Below are 18358 nucleotides of genomic sequence, written 5' to 3'. Positions count from 1 at the left end.
TTTCGAAACACAAGACATGTTGCTAACTATATAGTCTAATACTTTGTATTTTTAGTCATTAATCGGTTGTGGAGATATTTCCTTAATAACCCATACCATTTTTTCTTATTTGTATTAATCTTGGTTTGAAAACTACTAATTGACCTTAAGGAGACTAACGGACTACAGGAGAATGATGTTGTGTGTATATGCGTATGAGTGTGTGTGTGCCAATTCACATGGATACACGCGCGTGTGTGTGCTTGCGTGCGTGTAGACGATTTTTGAAATGATAAACCAAACTTGAATTCCCCAGACGAACCCAAATTGGTCATGTGCATTTTACTTTTTGTTCTTTTTTTTTTATATTAAATAGAATTTACTGTCAAATTGGTTTCTTTTTAACTCACTGGCTTAGTTGGTTGATATTCTGTGCAGAATTTTTGTAATCACCTTCAAGAGAGAGAGTGGCCCGTGGGTTTCTTTTCTAGCACTGTTCTTCTTAGTATTAATAGCCATATTGTAAAAGCCACCTTTTTATATATTCTTCATGATATAACAAAGGCTTATGCTCATTTACTATTCGATTTATTTGCCTGTTGCTTATTTGTGGCATAGTACTATTAGTATATATGATCATTAGATTTTACCTATACTAATATTAGTGTTAAGATTGATATCGGCCCTGGAATGCTTAGTTTGTGGAGGTAAGGTTATTTATGTTGCTTTAACCCTGAGCACAAAATCTTTGCTCTTGTGAGTTCCTTCCTTCTGTGTGGATTTAATGAGCTCTGTGTTACTGTCACAGCCAAAACATCACACGCTGCTTTGAACAATGGGGGCAAAGGTGGAAAATAATTACTATCTATTTTAAGCCTAGAGGTCTTTGGGTGATAATTGGAAGAGGAAAAGGCAAAACAGGGTAATGAGGGAAGGACTTTGCTCAGCAGGACTCTGGCTTAATTGATTTACCCCAGATTAACCTGGAAAGAGTTGAAATGGACTCAAAATGCTTACGTTCACGCACACGTATGTTTAGTTGCTAAGCTCCTCATTGGAAATTTTGCTTTACCTCTGTAAATAACAAATCTAGTTATTTTATGATGATATTTTAATGATTTTTGTTTATTTTTAGGAGAGAGAGAGAGAGAGAGAGCATGCGTGCACGTGCATGCACACAAGTGGGGGCGGGGGCAGAGAGGGAGACAGAGGATCCAAAGCCGGTTCTGTGCTGACAGCAGAGAACAACGCGGGGCTTCAACTCAAGAACCGCTAGATCATGACCTGAACTGAAGTCAGAAGCTTAACCAACTGAGCCACCCAGGTGCCCCTCAAATATAGTTATTTTTAATGAAGATGTTCTATAACCTTGCAGCCAAAGAAGAAAACATACTTACTCATTTTAATCTATTTACTCTTTTATTTCACCAGATGATAAATATTGACAATCAAGACATAAAGAAAGAAATAAAATGGAGGCAAGATAATTCTACATTGGCATTGTTCCAGCACTGATAATGTCACTTTCTTCTCCCTGCTTTGCCAAGATGCCTCATATGTGATTTTCAGTTATGCTTATTTGTTAAGTAGTATCTTTGTGACTGTTTCCATTAGGACCCTGGAGAAGCAGTCAGTTTTAAAATCCAACGTATGTTTCCAAGATCCCTGAGTGAGATCAGGAGAAATATGAAGAGTGCTTTAGTAATTCCAAGGAAGGGAAAAATATTTAAACGACATATGAGCCCTGCAGAGAGATTTGTCATTGGGTTCGTGGATTTTTTCTAGGAAACAACCTCCTGAATAGTTTACAACCCAAGACAGCATCAGAGTGAAGAGGGAAAGGAGTTACCATGATGTCTCAATGGGAGAGGCTCTGGGAAATCCAAGAGTGGGAAATCTCCAGATCTCTTTCCATCTCTATCCCTGACCTGGACAACTTCTCTGCAACACCTTCTTGTGTGCAGACCTCTTTATTGAACACACGTGCACAGCACACACTTCAAGGAACACATACAGGGCTGTGTGATGGGCCCTCTGATGGTAGAAGAAGAAGGGAAACGAGAGATGAGACGCACAGGTAATCCCAGAGTCGCTTTTCTCACAGTGTCCCTTCACAAAGCCCTTGGAACTTTCCTAGCGTTGTTCTCTCCACGATGGGCAGGAATGATTAGTCTCACTGACTGGATGTTTAGTCAAAATGACCTTATCTTAGAGAAATTTGCACACTGTGATAATGTATTTTTTTTAAGTTTATTTATTTATTTTGAGAGAGAGAGAGAAAGCACAAGTGGGGGAGGGGCAGGAAGAGAGGGAGAGAGAGAGAAGCCGAAGCAGGCACCACATTATTAGCGCAGAGCCCGATGTGTGGCTCGAACCCACAAACCTCGAGAACATGACCTGAGCCGACGACGTTGGGCACTTAAGCAACTGAGCCACCCAGGCACACAATAATATGAAGTTTAATTAGAATACACCAAATACACCTAAATTCACATCTCAAGTTGATGCTCTGATGTGTGGCTCCCAACCATTTCTTCTGAAGAATGGGTATTGGATCTTAAACTGTGCATAAATCCAGGGATCCACAAGTGCGCCTGGGGCTTCCTATGGGTTGGGGGTGTGTTTGGGAAGGGGAGCGTGCTGATCCTAAACCAGAAAAAAAGATATCTCTACTTTCCTTCAACTACTGAGATGATTGTGGATTCATGCGCATGGGCTGCTGTAACAAAAAAGCATGGACCAGGTGGCTTAAACAATAAACAATTATTCTCACAGTTCTGGACTCTGAGAAGTCCAATAACAAGGTGCTGGCAGGTCCAGAATTTGGTAAAAGCTCTCTTCCTGGTCCATAGACGGCCATCTTCTCACTGTGACCTCATGTGGCAGACAGAAGGAGAGAGGGTGTGAGACTGATCTTGGTTTATGGTAGAGAAATTTGGCCTATCTTCTTTATTTTCTTTACAACTCCTGGACAGTGATAGCTGCTCTCTCTTTTGACATACGAGTCCCAGATTTTGTAAAGACTACTCTACACATAGCATCACTTCTGGGCCAGGATGTGGCCATCTGCCTTCCTAAATGCCCTTAAATGACATCTAAGCTGCTGACAACCGTCACTCCTCACCATCCCCACCCCTGCAGAGAAGCACCTGTTTCCACACTACACGCGAAGCCCGATCCTCAATGCCCACTGGGCTGACCCAGGAGCAACTTTTGTGCCAACTCCTGCAGGCCCGCATGGACCATGCTGGGAGCTGTCTTCGGATGGCAATTATTCTTGGCTGCAGCCATGGCCCCATTAAAGACAGGACTCTAGAGATGAAAAGTCCCAGATCCCATTAGCAGTCCTTACTTCAAACATGAACTCTGGGTCTTGAAGGCTCTTCATGTGGCTTCCACAGCTTAATGACACCATTAGCATCTCCTACCTGAAGGCAGCACTAATTAAGGCACTAAGATGCACAGCCATATATTAGTTAATGGAGTTCATTTGCTGGTTTGCAAGGAAATGCAATTAATAAAATAAGTTGTACGTGTCACGTTTTTTGGCAGGTCAGCTTTGAAGCGGTATCTGTTTGACTGATTTACTCTGAGTAAAATGAGAAAAAAATAGTTCATGCTGAACTATTCATAGGCAGAGGTGACGAACATATGTTTCTAATTCTGAGCTAAGAGAAAAGCAAAAATACACAAATTTAGCAAATCTTAGTTCTTGACAACCACTCACAGGGTATTTCAGCTAAGAAATGAGCATATGGCTCAGGGAATAAAAAAAACTAGCTGGCGTGATGTGGAAATGAAGCTTCTAGGCTCAGTTTCGTGACCGCCATGAGCGCATTCTTTCTGAGATGGGGGGTGGGGTGGGGAATATTTTCTGTGGATTCTCCCATCAGTAAACAAATGCTTCTTATCCATGCAGGTGGGTTGCGTGGGGGTAGAATGGGCACCTCGTTACCTTACATCGCACTTCATGGCGGATGATTTTCACAAGGAGAGGATTAGGTCTCTTCGGTCCTGCTGCATCTGGAAGTGATCAGGTGGTTAGAGTCGTTTCGGGTAAGTGCGATGGCAGAGGGGTGTGGATGACCTTCTGCCCTGTATGGAAGTGTCAGCTCAAAGTAGAGAAAGAGTTTGGCCACCATGCCTCTTGTTCAGCGGAAATTGTTTTATTATAGTTAGACAATGGGCAATTCATTTCATTTTTGGCACATCTGTGCCATCTGTGTGGCACATTTTTGGCACTAGCTGATAATGTTTTTATTCCTAAGCCTGAACGCACACTAGTGGCTTTGCATTGTCATTTACAGATAGCACATGTTCTGAGCGTTTCTCTGATGACAGAGTCAGACTCTGAGTTGCATGAGATCCTCAGCTGACCCCTGTTCACATTCAAGTTGGGCCATTGCTGGCCACGGGGAGGAGTCATAGTAACAGCCCTGGTGTTCCCACTGTCATCTCTTAAAGGGAAGTTGAGAGGGAGGGCTGGAGCGGAGATCACACAGAGGAGTTGGGGACCCACAGGGGTCATGACGCTTTGGCCTCAGCCTCTTGCTTGGTGACTCATCCTGTTGGTGCTACCTTAAGTATTGCCCTAGGGCTTGTCAGCCTCCACAGATCACAGTTCATCAAGCTACACACCCTTTCCTTCCAAGTAGCATCTTTTAAATGCCACCTGTCATCCCAATGGTGAGGGGCAGGTATGTTCTTTTTTTTCTTTTCTAACATGCTAGCCCTTCTGAGACCCTGGGGAACTTTTATGAAGCTGTTTTATGCTCCTCTGGAGCTGCAAGGGAACTCTTGTCGGAAGCTTATCTTCTTCCCTGGACCACTCATTGGAATGTATACCACGGGTTGGACACCGCTTTAAAGCAGTTTCTATAGAGTCTTTGCAGGTGGCTGGAGCTAGGCAATAGATCCCCAAAGGCCCTTTCGATCTGGCACTTACCTTTTCCAATGTTTTCTGTGTCTCTGCAATTTGTCAGTTGAAAAATGTTTTACTGGAATCTGCCATTCCATCCAGGCAGGAGCAGTCCCATTTTGTCTGCCTGCATGCCCCTCAGATCCTTCTGTCCTGGCCTGTGCAGACACTAACTGAATTCCCTCCTGATCTGGAAGTCAACTGCTGTCTCTGTCTCTCTCCTGTATCGAGATGATCATAGGGAAGAAGAAACAAATATGTGGGTTCTTTTTTTTTTCTTTTTTGTGGGGATGTTATTGTTTCAAATTTGTTTCGCCCATGAAGATTGGACTAGCTGATATGAGTGATTCTACCATCGACAAGGTTAACTCTGCCAGCCATGTTGTGTAGACTTTCCCCTGACAGCTTGGCATATTTTGAGTTTTAAAGAAGTGCTCCTAGATGTGGGATGTGTAGGAGGTGAGAGGAAAGACAGATCCTAGACCAGAGGGCCTGTGGCTTTCTCCAAGGGCCGAGTCTGGATCTGTCCCAGGTCCAACATAAGTGCACTGCCTACGTGAGAGGCGGCTGGTTAGTATGTATGAGGTTAACCTCATTCCAACTGTCCACTGGATTACTTGGTTTGGAATGACTTTTGAGCTGGGGGGTTACTTGGTAGAGAGGTTGCAGCTTAAATGATACTTGATTTTCTATTGTTTGCCGTTCTCAAAGTGAGTAGTGGTCTCCTCTCAGGCTTGCAGGACAGGCTTCTTCCTGACGATGGTCAGCGCACCTGCTGACTGGGGGTGCAGGCTGATTGTGCCCGTGAGGGAGTGCCTGGCTCCCTAGGGGAGGCTGGTGTGCTTTGACTCCAATGCAGACATGCAGATCCCCACTCATGGTTCACACAAGAGTTGAGACCTCCCTCGTAGGCAACAGTAGCCTCCTACTTCCCCGGAGCAGGGAGGCGAACTTTCTAGTTCTGTCTCCCAGCTCCTCACAAGGCAGGAAGGATTCACTTTTCCTCAGACCTCCAATTACACAAATTCACCTTAAGATGTGTCAGGCTTTATCTTAACTAATCCTAGGACTGAGCTTTCCAGATAAAAAAAGGTGTGGAATTTGACCTATGTAGCTTTTCATAAACACATTCTCTCGAATAAAACAGCCTGCCATCTGACTTCTGGTCAGTGGCGTGAGGGGCCTTGTCTCACAAGTAAAACCGGAGCAGTTTGTGCTCCACAATGGACCTCGGGCTGTGCTACAGGATGTTTTTGCTGAAGACCCCGTCACCCCACCCCCACCCCATGTGCTCTGTAGATCTTTCCTTGTCTGCCCAGAGTACTCTTCACCTCTTCCCGCCTGGGCCATGAATCTCCTTTGCGCGAGACAGCTGAACTGCTGACACAGTTTGCTGAGGAAAGTCCCCAGAAACCAAATTTGCGAGAATGATCTTCCCATCCATCAGCCTGGCCCTACAGATCATCCACGCTAAATGGCCTGGACAAACTTTGTTGGAATCTCTCACCAGCCACAAGGCACGCACCTTGAAAAACGAGCAAGAGAGAGGACTTCTACAGGCAATTGGTATTTCAAGGGGATTAGAGGCATGGCTGTGTTTCTCGTCCCCGTCCCCGCCAATAAAACTGACTCACGATCTGTCACCTCTGTTTCATAGACAGGAGACTGGTGTCTGTAGTGGTAAACTTAAGTGCCCAGAGGTTCATGAGAGTATAAAATGCTTGTTGGTCTCTAAACAGGCTACTGCGGAAACGAACTGGCACTCTTGAACGTGGCAAGAGTTGATGGCTAACCCGCAGCCTTGAAGTACTCATCCTCATCCCAGGGAAACCAATCATGGCATAATTGAGCCACGGAGGTTGCTTTTAGGTCATCGAAAAAGTTGTCCCCTCTTCCCACACAGCAAGACCAAATCTTGTAGGAAAACACCTCTGCTTACAAAAATTCCCGGAGATTCTAGATGTAAAAATCAACTTCTGCTCTGCCTGTTGTATTTCAAAAGTATATACCTTGAAACAAGTCATCCTTCTGTAAGGATAGATACCTTGCCGCATAAGCTATCTAAGGAGAAAAGTGACTTAATATCTGCTTCTGTATCTCTTCTATTGAAGATAGGTGAAATTCTGAAGAATAATTCCTGATAAAGGAATTATTAGAAGGTCTTCATGTGTCAGTAAATCTGGGGGATAGCTAAAGGCTCTTCCTTTAAGGATGTCTTGATTTCATCTCTTTTATGAGGTGTTTTTAAGGTTGTTAAAGTTGTGTTTGTGGGATATTGTCTCAAGGTTGCACCCTTAAATCACCTTTATTTCAAAATAGTCCCCTTGTCATTTTTTTAGAATGATCATATGAATAGCTTCATAGTGTGATAGTCTCACTAGGACACGATAATGGAGAGGTAGAAATAAACTTCAATGCATACATCTGATGAAGTTTATGTAAATGATGATAACAGCAGGTCTGTGAAGGATCAGGAGAAAATACTAGGTTTATCAGCAGTACTAAGTCAATTAATTTAGCACTTTATTCAATGAAATGTAGTCGGGTTCAAGTATGTTGTGTTCACTGTTGGGCATAAAAATATGGAGACCACGATCTGTGCCCAGAAGGAGCTCTTAGTTCAGCATTATTCAAACTCACCACTGGTGATATTTGGGACCAGGTAATTCTCTGCTGTGTGTGTCCTGTGCACTGTAGGATGTTCAACATCATCCCTAGCCTCCACCCCCTGGAGGCCAGTAGAATCTTCTCTCACAGTTGTGACAGCCAAACTTGTCTTCAGAGTATGCCAAATATCCCCTGGGAGGTCAAATCGTGGTTAAGAAGCACCGTCTGGTAGGAGAGAGAACTCGTTAAGGTCCATGAGATATGATAAATGCTGGGTGAACACAAGGTATCTACTAGTCGCTGTGGACTGACCCCACACAAGGTCAAGGAGTCCAGAGTGGACTTGATGGCTTGTTTTGACGTTAGTTCATTCAGTAGGAATAGGCTAATTTTTTTTTTTTACTTAATCTGGTAGAAAATATGATACCTTTAAAGCTTTATTCTCAATGAAGTGACAAGATAAATAACATTTTTACTATCAGCCAATTTCTCTATGTTCTGAGATTTGCAACTTGTTTATGACTTTCAGATGGAGAAGATTTTTTAAAATATCGTCCTATATTTTTTCACAAGTATTCCACAGCTTTGCCGTTTATATTCATTCAACGTATTCTATCTGAAGGGTTTTCTAACAGCTTTAGATTGAGGGATTAATCTAATTTTATTTTCTTCATATGATGAGCAAGTTTTCCCAACCTGGTGATCTCAATGCATGGTGTGTAGGCTCTAGACAGCCGTGGGTCACAATCCAGGTCCAATTCTCCTCGCCTTTCATATTGGCCTATTTCCCTATATCTTTGGGAGTGCCAGCCCCTGGCTTTGTAATATCTTTTACATAGAAGGATATGTCGTCTTCTTCTTTTTCAGGATTGGTCTATGAATACAGAGAGATCTGTACTGTCATAAGTTTTAAAAGCTGCTCATTCCCCCATCCCCAAATGTGACTCATCCAGAGTCATGTTAAATTTTCTTGTTTAGTTTGGGAAGGATTGATATCTTAATGTTTGCCCTTGCCCCTTTTATTTCCTCTTTTATTTCACTAATTGATTTAAAATATATTCTCTGGGGAGCCAGTATACCACGGGTAATTTCTGGCCATGTGATAATCTAATGTTTGTGCAACTAGTATCTTTTTTGTGTTTTTTTTTTAATTTTTTTTAACATTTATTTATTTTTGAGACAGAGACAGAGCATGAATGGGGGAGGGTCAGAGAGAGAAGGAAACACAGAATCTGAAACAGTATCCAGGCTCTGAGCTGTCAGCACAGAGCCTGATGTGGGGCTCAAACTCGCAGACCGTGAGATCATGACCTGAGCCAAAGTCGGACGCTCAACCAACTGAGCCACCCAGGTGCCCCACTTTTTTGTGTTTTCTAATTACATTTTCTTCATCTTCTTAGATTTTTGATCTTCACAGTCACCTTGTACTCATATTTTATCATGAACCTTTCCATTGATTCTTCTGAGTTTTATATGCATATTTCAGTATCTCCTGCAAAGAATGACACAATATTTGCCTTTTTTGTTCTCATCCTTATGGTGTATGTTACTCACTAATGGTATTAAGTATAAATATCTACAAAATGGAAACCTTTATAGATTCAGCTACATGATAACTGAAAAGTAACAGTATAATTAAAGACAAAAGGAGGCAAGTGATAAACCAGGGATTTATATGTGTTATACTACTGACAAATAACTGTTTTATAAAATGTCTTAGTACCTCCTAAAATCAACAGGGATAGAGCAACATGACCCAGGCGATAAACTGTCAGTGAATCTGAAAAGATAACATCACACATGTTTTGAAAAATCTGATTTACTTGGTAAGTATGCTTATATGCTTATTAATGAGAAGATAAATATAGCCCGTTAGGTCTCCCATTGCTGAAGTCTTAAAAAGTTAGACACATTGGCAATGAGAAAGAATGAAATATGGCCTTTGGTAGCCACATGGCTGGAACTGGAGAGTGTTATGTTAAGTGAAATAAGTCATCCAGAGAAAGACAGATACCATATGTTTTCACTCTTATGTGGATCCTGAGAAACTTAACAGAAGACCGTGGGGGGAGGGGAAGGGAAAAAAAAGTTAGAGAAGGAGGGAGTCAAACCATAAGAGACTCTTAAAAACTGAGAATAAACTAAGGGTTGATGGGGGGTGGGAGGGAGGGGTGTGTGGGTGATGGGCATGGAGGAGGGCACCTGTTGGGACGAGCACTGGGCGTTGTATGGAAACCAATTTGACAAAAAATTTCATATTAAAAAATTTAAAAACAAAGACAATTCTAAAACCAAAAAGAAAAAAAGTTAGATACAAACTTTACTGGCAACATGGAAAACAAAGTTTTAGCAGGGGCCTAAAGTAATGCAGCAATCTTGAAGAAAAGTTCAAGCATGTAATCAACGGGGGGTATGTTTAACTCAGAGCCCAGTGGTTCTACCACCAAGGTGTATATTCAAGAGGAGCTCTCAGTGAATAATTCATGAACAGAGTGGAATGAAAAGGAGTGATAAAGAATATCTGGTCTATAGCAGTGTGACTCCCCCAGTCAAAGCTGGGCACCTACCTGTTCACCTTCCCAGTGGAGATCTTACACAAGTTCAAAAGGACTTCTAAAGAATGCTAATTTCATCATTGTGTCTAATAATGAAAAACAAAAAAGTCTAGATCTATCAAAGTAATGAACAAATAAATTGTGGTATATAAGTATCTTGAGAGATCATAGAATAGTCCAAAATGGTATGTTATCTACATATCAATATAGCTTTACCTCAGAAGCAAATTTAGAATAAAAAAATTCTATGAGATTCTACATTTATATAATATCCATGAACAACAGCACATTTTGCTCATTACTTACATATACATTAGTATCTTAGTCTGCTTGGGTTGACCTAACAAAATACCATAGATGGGGTGGCTCTAAACCACAGACATTTATTTTCTTGCTGTTCTGAAGGCTGCAAGTCTGAGATCAGGGTGCCCGCAAGGTCAGGTTCTGATGAGAGCTCTTTTCCTAGTTTGTGGATGGCCGTCGCCTTGCTGTGTGCTCGAATGGCCTTTCTTCCACAGATGAGTGTGAAGAAGGAAAGATCTCTCTTCCTCTTCCTAGAAGGCCAACCCTCTACGGTTAGGACCCCACTATTATGACTTCATTTCTCCTTGATTGCTTCAGGAAAACCAATGATCACATTGAGAGTTGGGGCTAAGCAGGAATTTGGGTGGGGGGACAAAATTCCATCCATAGAATGTAGTAAATTAGATTTATATTCATTTATTTTTCTTTTATGAAGACTTCTTATATAAACCTTTTATAGGAATGCTGGTTGTTTATATATAAGTACATAGTAAATGGGAAGTAGATTCGGATTAAATATACTCGAGTTGCTGTCCCTGTAGAAAGGAAAATAAAATTAAGATGCAGGGGTGCCTGCGTGGCTCAGTCAGTTGAGTGTCCGACTCTTGATTCTCTCAAGTCATGATCCTGGGGTCATGGGATTGAGCCCCTGCTGACAGTGATAACAACACGGAGCCAGCTTCAGATTCTCCACCCCCCCCCCCCGCCTCTCCCCTGCACTCTCTCTCTCAAAATAAATACATAAGCTTCAAAAAATTAAGGTGCAGATGAAGGGATATAAAATAAGGCTATCCATGGATGGACTGATAGGAGACAGCGTATCTTATCCTGAGGTTTATAATCGATAGCATACATTCAATTCTATACCGATGAGGACAAGCAGGTTACATACATGCAAGATTTGGGCCCATTTAGATGAGGACAAATCCAGTAATACTCGTGACATTTGTAGCAGTTAATGACTTGATGAAGATAAAATGTAGGTAAAATGAGAACGGCAATTCAGGCATTGCCACGTGTGATGTGACAGAGGCACACGCTTTCTTCCGTCCAGGACCGTCCTTATCAGCATTTCAAATGACCTCCATATTTTCACATTCAATGGCTTCTTCCCTGTCTTCATCTTCAGTGTTTTGTTTTGTTTTTTTTTTTTTTTTGCGGGGGGGTTGTTTTGTTTGTTTGTTTCTTTGTGGACACGGCAGACCTCCTTCCCAAAATATTTTCTTCTCTTGCATTTCTGCCACATAACACTTTCCTGGTATGTGTGTGTGGTCCAACCCCACGTCCGTATCTGTGTCCTCCCAGTCTCACCTGCTGGCTGTGTCCCTCTTCCAAACCTGCCTGGGGCCCCTGTTCTCTCTTCTGTCTTCGCTTCTCTGTTTGCTTTCTCAGTGCCATGGTTTAAATCCATCTTATGCCCGTGACTCACAAATCAGTATCTACAGCCGCAACTTTCTCTGGATCCCCGGTGTTTCACAGACAACTGCGTACCTGATAGCTCTCCTCCGATGTCAGATAAGACCATCATATTTAACATTTCCCATACACAGCTCTTGTTACATCCATCTAAACTACTAGAATCGGGGGAATTTCTCAGACTCCAAGCTTGGTTCCTCTTTCCCGACTCCACTTCTAACCCATGGGCAGCCTGTCTCATCCATTACGTCCTGAACCATCCATCTTTCTGCCTTCTCCCCGGCTGTCTCTCTGGTCAGTTCTCTCCAACCCAGACTCCTGACTCGTAGTCAGGCTTCCACACCTGCCTCCTCTGTGGTCTCCCCTTCATGCAGCGCCCAGAATGACCTTCAAAAATGATCATCAGATTATATCATTCTCCAGTTTCGAAGCCCACCGGGGCTTCCAATCACATTTAGAATGATCTACAAAGTCTCTACCATGAAAGTTATGGGTCGGTATCAGTTGGCCACTGTCTGATGTTCTGACCTTTGTTCATTTAGGTCTCCGCTGATGTTAGGTTCCGGGCACACATGGCCCATCAGTGCACTATTGGGTGGTGTTCACTCCTCTAATTCTTGCTGCCTGAGAGCATTTACCCTTCCAGCGCTACACAGAGGACTCTGGCCGTCATTCAGTTCTCCGGCCGATCATTGCCTTGAAGAGAGGTCTTCTAAATAATCCAGTTGAGGGCAGGACCCTTACAGCCACGTTTCTACATCCAAGTTGCTGTTGCATTGCCTGAATTTTTTTTTATGTTTTTTTTCTTTTCTTTTCTTTTCTTTTCTTTCTTTCTTTCTTTCTTTCTTTCTTTCTTTCTTTCTTTCTTTCTTTTCTTCTTCTTCTTCTTCTTCTTCTTCTTCTTCTTCTTCTGCTTTTTGTTTTCCAATCACAGTCATATTGTTTACTTTGAAAAATTATTTGTGGTCTAGGGCGCCTGGGTGGCTCAGCCAGTTAAGTGTCCAACTTCAGCTCAGGTCATGATCTCACAGTTTGTGGGTTCGAGCCCTGTGTTGGGCTCTGTGCTGACAGCTCAGAGCCTAGAGCCTGCTTTGGATTCTGTGTCTCCCTCTCTCTCTGCCTCTCCCCTACTTGTGCTCTGTTCCTCACTCTCTCTCAAAAATAAATAAAATGTAAAAAAAATAAAAGAAAAGAACGTAAGAAGAAATTATTTGTGGTCTCTCTAATCCACTGAAATTAAATTTCACGGAGACAAGGACTGTGTTTTTGTTAATAGAACTCCATTGCTCACAATGGGTCCTGTCACATGCGGACACACGGGAAAGTGGATACATTTGAATGTTACTATGAACCAGACATGGATCAGAGTGTTACATTAAATCACCTACAGAGGAGAGAGCTAAGAGCAGACATGTCCACTGGCTTGCTGTGGATCTTGTACTACTAATAACAGGCAGGACTGGAATTTGAACCCAGTACATCTACACCCAGGGCCCGCAGTCTTCATAGTACGCTGTTACTGTTCTTAAGTGTAATGACCTATGTTGAGTGAAAGAACAAGTAGAAAACTTATTCATATTGTTGTATTGTGTTATTTTAAGACTCAGCTCAGATTACCAGGTACCCTCAATGTTAAATGTTGGAGATTCTCCACCAAATGGAGTTGGGAATGGTACACATTTTATAATCAGCTCAAACCACAAAATCCATTGATAAAGTACTATGTATAGTAATTTTCCCATGAAAAATTAGAAACATCGAGTCCAGTGGGTTTATACCCACTGTCTCTCAATTTATCAGCCAAGATCCCAGAGCCCTGAGATCCCTCTGCCTACGTGTTTTAGGAATATTGTCCAGAGCACAGATTTTCTTTGGACATGATTATGTTGTCTCATGAAAGACAGTCTTCAAAGCTTCAAGTGGTGACAGTGTCTTAGTTGGGTGGTGAGCCAAGGCATAACTTATCCTCTTCCTTTCGTAAGATCAGCTCAGAACCCAAAATGGGGCATGTGTTTATGTTTCTCATGGTCACCAGCAACGTACCTTTCATGGTTACCGGTCATTACAAACAATCCCGACAGGCGGATGCGTGAATATAAACTTGCACCTTGTAGTTCATGATTTATGCCTTGCATATTAAGATGCATATCGTGTGGATCCCCTGTGGCCATTCTGCTCTGCTTCATGGGTTTTCCTTCCTACGTGCATAATGGTGTGGAAGTCAGACAAAATGGCATTCCTGCTGACTCCTGAACTGTAACAAAATCCCTGTACGGCTGCTTATACTGGCATAAGTTTCCATTCTTTTTAGCCACCAGTTAATAACATGTATCATCACAATAAGACACTCCAGGTTTACAGAACCTATTTGAGACTGAGGCATAAGACTTCACCTTTACTGAAATAGCAATTTTCATCTTAAAGAATATTGGGAATATTGAAGTTTGAAAGCTCTCTTCAATGAGTTTTCATGATTGTATAAAAAGAGGATTCTATTAGGCATAAATCTATCTCTGCAGACGCGTTTGCTTTTACTGAGCCTTGCCTTATTTCCGAGTATGTATTATTAATCCTTAAGACGAGGTTTATGGTTCCTTCTCTGTGTTGGGCTATTTCTGAAGGATGTCTCTGAAGTGAGATAAGGTTAATGAGAAAAAAAATATCACCTGCAGCAGCTGAACGAGAGAAGGGACATAACCTCATGTCGATGATAATAACTTTTTAAAAGTATGACTAAGGAAAGAAAAACATTCTGGCGAGGTGCAGAAAATACAACACGGGTGTGTCCCATTTGTACCACGGACCTGTACTGGGAGTTTATTAATCCCTGCAGGGCTCACCAATAACTCAGACTTGGGAATAATCAAATTGAAGGTTTGTGATTAACCTTTTCCTGTTCTGGAGAAGAAATGGGTGAAATTGAGGAAAGTGGACAAGGCCGCTCTCCTCTGTCTGATTTGAGACTCCAAGGCTCCATGGTGAATTGGGAAATGATCTGAAATATCAAGGTATGACCCATGGACACATACACATTCGGTCACAAACACAGCATAATGTATGGTGATGACCCGAATCTAGGATATGTAACAAACTCATGACCAAGGCCGGGGGATCTAAGAGAAGAGGAGACCATCACAGTGGGCTCCCTCATCTCCAGTACCCCAGTCGCTCCCCAGGCTACATACACATGTGCTGTAGGATGCGAAGAGTCGTGAAGTCAGCACAACACCTCAAGAGAACCATTAGGATTGGGTCGCCCAGTTTCAGTCATCATGAACAGGATAGACTGCTGAAATTGCAAATAGAGGGCACTGGAAAATGGACATCATGGAGAATAGGAGGGAACCACTTAGAAGGAAACTGAACTCAGACTTGGAAGGCAAATGCTCGTAATCGTTTCCAAATATGAAATTCAGTAAAATCATTTATATTAAAAGGAGCTTAAATAAGATAATAGCAAAATGAAATGCAAAGGGAGATTTCCAAAGGGAAAAATAAAATTAGATTTCAAACACCGGGATGATAGGCTGAATAATGAATGAGATCAAGGAACAGGACAATCTTATGAAATATAAAATTATTAACCTAGAGGAAAGATTTGTGATAATATAGGAACATATTTCCTATAAACATATAGGAAAACAAACTCAGAATGTGAATAATAAGGAAGATCTAAGGTATTTGTTATTTCTAAATTATGAATCCCAGAAAATGAAACAGAGCTATACTTAAAGATATATTAATTTTCTCTAGAAAGTCTGAAATACTGAATCAATAGGCCAGTTAATACCATCTTGGTTTCTTGATGTAACACACTAAACACTGGCACATATTCAAGGTAAGCGATTAAAGTTCAAGGAAAAAATTATTGATGCATCTAGGGAGACCATTAGGCTGGTCTCATTGTCTAGATTTCAACATTGGTCTAGGGGCAAAATCTATAAAGTCCTGAGTGTGTGTGACTTGAGGACACTTTGTATGGCCAAGCCTGTAATAGCTCAAGAAGCGTTATTCTAGAAACCCTTGGAAAGGCAACACTAACTTAACAATGAAATCCATTCAGTTAGGGATAAAGCACAATAAATGTTTCAGAGATGGAGAAATCACAAAAAGATGAATTATAAATTCATTTCAAGACGGCATTAGAATATATTCACATGATACGGGCACCTGGGTGGCTCACTTGGTTAAGCGTCCAACTTCAGCTCAGGGCATGAACTCACAGTTCGTGAGTTTTCAAGCCCCATGTCAGGCTCTGTGCTGACAGTTCAGAGCCTGGAGCCTGCTTCAGATTCGTGTCTCCCTCTCTCTGTATTCCTCCCCAGTTCCCACTCTGTCCCTGTCTCTCTCTCTCTCAAAAATAAAGATTAAAATTTTTTTAAAAAGAATATATTCACATGATATCTTAAAAAACAAAGAAAATAAAATTAACATTAACACTAAATTATATAGCATTTACGAAGCTAGAGACATTATCGCTATGGAATGAGATTGTTCAACAGTGATCACAGATCACTTCAATAATTGATTATCTTAAACAAAGGAAAATAGAAGCCAACATGCCAAAAATATTCTAGATGTTGGGAACATAAGTCTTTATGCTCATCTATTTAACTTCTAAAAGAGAAATAGAGATTTAGCTAGTTTCAGGAGGTTACTTAGCTTTATAAAAACTGATGTTAATATATAGATTTCTTAGAACAGGAGGGAGGGAATAGTCAGTGACAATTTCACAGCAATTGGAAATCACAAATAGACAGGTTATAGGAATAAATGACCTTAAATATAGGCTTGGTCACGCGTATATGAATGACACGTGTCTGTGTAGAATGTAGAGGTGAAAGCAACTTTTTCTCAACTTTCAACCAACCAGTTAAATTTGCCTGAATAGCTTGGGGGTGAGCCTTGTATCCTATGTTGTTACGCAGTTTCTATTGACTTCTTTTGTGTTCCTTGTCAGGGTTGTTACGATGCTTTGGGGGATGTGAAAATAACATATAGGGCCCTGAGTTTTCCAAAATAACTGTATCCTGTAGCCAAATATTGCCACTATTAGGGCCACTCATGGTCTGGTGAGTAAGAAAGAGAACAATATTTCCAGAAGTCCACAGTAAACTAACACTTTTTTATGTATTACCCACATATTTACCGGAATCCATTATTTTATTAATAGCAACCCATTTCTGAACCTGTTGAAATATTGAACTTGTTTTAAAACTTGGGTACCTCATGGGGCCCCTGGGTGGCTCAGTCAGTTAAGCGTCTGACTTCAGCTCAGGTCATGATCTCACGGTCCGTGAGTTCGAGCCCCGCGTCGGGCTCTGTGCTGACAGCCTGGAGCCTGCTTCAGATTCTGTGTCTCCTTTTCTCTCTGCCCCTCCCCTGCTCATGCTCTGTCTCTCTCTGTCTCAAAAACAAATAAAAATAATAAATAAATAAATAAATAAATAAATAAATAAGAAAAACTTGGGTACCTCCGTAGGATTGCCTCAAAACCAAATTAAGGGGCCATTAGTTACATTGGCCTCCATCAAGAGCTAGCATCTGGATCTAAAACCATCACTGCCCAGCCCAGTGGATGGAAGGCTAGTGTTCTTTCCAGTACTAGCCTCAAAACTACTGCTCTCTTTAAGTTTCCACTGAATTTGTTTAAATCACCTTGGATCTATTGAGGTATAAATATTTTGCAAAAACTCAGTTTTCTGTTACAAAAAAAAAAAAAAAAAGACCGTGTTTTGCTTTCCCTTCCTAAATCCATTCTGGGAAATGAGTGAATCAGAGATAAACTTAAGGAATTTTGCTTCCCACCAGTTAAAAAGAACTTTTACACAAAGTTGCCTACCTTCAAGTATTACTGGGAGGGCTCAGTAGAGCTACACCAAGTAGGCACCGACCTCCTGCAGCTTTATTTTCCCGTCCTCTCCTCTTTTTCCGGCTCTCTCCAGCGACCCTGCATCCAGTCTCCAAGCTGAGGTTGGGGTTGCTTCTTGGCCTTAGCTGCCGCCTATGGTACGCGACCCAGTCACCTGAAAATGGGCTCCCAACATTCTTGGCGAGTTAAAGCAAATATTACACACTGAAGATTCTCCCCCTTTTGAAAGGCCTTTCGTTTCATCCCGTCTTAGTCCTCTCCCTTTTGCAAATTTCTGGAGCATGGAGTTGCCCCAGTGCCTCCCGCTTCTAGGTCATGTGCTACTTTCCATTTCCTGCTGCTTCCGGTAGCTTCTGTCTTAGCGGCGAGGCCACACCTAGCAGAGGGGAGGACCGGGGACCGTGTGCTTCCTGGGTACCCGTACCCCTGAGCACTGCTGGGGCCGTCTGGGTACTAGCTGGTCTTCACATCGGCAGAACTTCAAGCTAACAGCTGCCACCCCGCTGAGACTCTAACAAGGCTGTCCTCAAAATGCAGGAGATAAAATGTTAGCACCCAAACAAAGCACGCAACCGTAGACGCTTGTTTTAGGTAACATGTGATCGGCTGTAGTCCTTGTTCACAAATTTGCAGCGCAAAAGAATGACCCAACAGTCTTGAATCAAGAAACCGTTCTCCTTTGGGAGGTGTCCTATTACATCTTGGAGG

Source organism: Leopardus geoffroyi, chromosome A1, assembly GCF_018350155.1.
Source record: "Leopardus geoffroyi isolate Oge1 chromosome A1, O.geoffroyi_Oge1_pat1.0, whole genome shotgun sequence".
Lineage (NCBI taxonomy): Eukaryota > Metazoa > Chordata > Mammalia > Carnivora > Felidae > Leopardus > Leopardus geoffroyi.
Note: the sequence above shows the minus strand (reverse complement) of the source record.